General features: G+C 37.6%; 1 protein-coding gene across 1 annotated transcript in view; it reads left to right on the top strand.

The window, feature by feature from the left end:
* Positions 1 to 1551, top strand: part of LOC116073721 (sodium channel protein type 11 subunit alpha-like) — a 131895-nt gene that overhangs the window by 30972 nt on the left and 99372 nt on the right. The gene's annotated exons all lie outside the window — the stretch shown is intronic.

Below are 1551 nucleotides of genomic sequence, written 5' to 3'. Positions count from 1 at the left end.
TCTCGGTGCTTGGGAGGTAAGACTAGAGGAGCAGAAGGCTCAAGGGCACCCTCAGATAGATACTGAACTTAAGGCCAGCCTGAGCTACAGTAAAACCAAAACCAAGAAGCTGGAAAATCCCCAATCAACACCCCTCAAACCCCCAAAGTATTAAAGAATGACTGTCTTAAATTGGAGTTGAGTGGGGTGTAGGGGGTGGATCTCACTTCCCCAACATAAGTACCACAGCATCAATTTATTTTTTGTAGATAGAAATAAAATGTCTTGAGAAGAATTAAAAATATTTGTATCAAACAGCACACATGAACTTGTCATTATTTATTCTTTGGTAATTTCATACATGAATGTATTTAGGTCCTATGACTCCTCTCCAAACACATACATTTTTATGTCCAGATTTTAAATGGTTTTCTTTGTGCCCACATCAGCTTTATGAGGATCTATTTTGATCGATATATGATAGTTTACTTGGTAAACTATAATTGCTCAAAGCCTATATAGTGTTTTAAATGTTAGCTTTCTCACTGCCATCTTTTTGTATAAAGCTACTTTCAGATTATTATTTTTCTCAGGACAGATGATTGTAAATGGCTTTCCTGGATCAAGTACATATTCATATTTTATATTTTGCTTATATAGTTAATATATTTACATTTTATATTTTAAGTACATGTTCATATACCAAATATTTTCTGAAAAGTTTGTATCAGTTTATTCTGCCACCATAAGCATATGAACCAATCAAATCACATATTACATTCAAAAATTTCTGTTCAAATGTTTCCCTTCTTAGCTAGGCACAGTGACAGAAGCCTGTAATTCTGGCAGTCAGGAGGTGCAGCAGGATGATCAGAAGCTTGAGGGAGGCCGACTTCTGGCCTCTGAGTAACCTGAAGGCATGTGCACATTTCCCACACATATGTGTGTACACATAGACATAAATAAAAGTAAATCTCTAAATATAATCCTTTATATGAGTCATGATAGCACTTGTCATCCCAGAACTTTGGAAGCAGAGGCAGAAGGATTATGAGTTCAAGGCCAGTCTTGCTCACATGATGAGATTATGTGAAAAAAAAATTTTTAAAAATATTTCTTTACACTGGGAATTGGTGTGGTACATGACTTTATGTCTTTTACTTTCAACTCTTATTTTTCTACACTTAGAGTATTTATTTATTTTATTTTTAGTTAGAGTCATAGACAGCTGTCAGACTATATGTGGCTTCTGGGAACTGAAGTCTGGTCTTCAGGAAGAACAAGCAGTGGCCTTAAGCCACTGAGCCATCTCTCCAGTCTCCCTCTCCCTCTGACCCTCCTGTTCCTATTCCATCTCACCAGCGCTGAGACTACAGGCAGGCACCACCAAGCCTGGCTTATGTGGCACTGGGGCTTGAACTAGTGCATGCTAAGCCGGCACCCACCTCTGAGGCCCACCCCTAGGTGGTTGATTTCTTTCCCTGTAGTTTATCATATTCACTCTTTTTTATGAATGATTTGCTTTGCAGATACATCTTCATTGGGATTTATATTTTAGAAGCTGTGATTAAA

The sequence above is a fragment of the Mastomys coucha genome, unplaced genomic scaffold (genome assembly GCF_008632895.1).
Source record: "Mastomys coucha isolate ucsf_1 unplaced genomic scaffold, UCSF_Mcou_1 pScaffold23, whole genome shotgun sequence".
Taxonomy (NCBI): Eukaryota; Metazoa; Chordata; class Mammalia; order Rodentia; family Muridae; genus Mastomys; species Mastomys coucha.
Note: the sequence above shows the minus strand (reverse complement) of the source record. Positions and strands in the feature narration are given on the sequence as shown.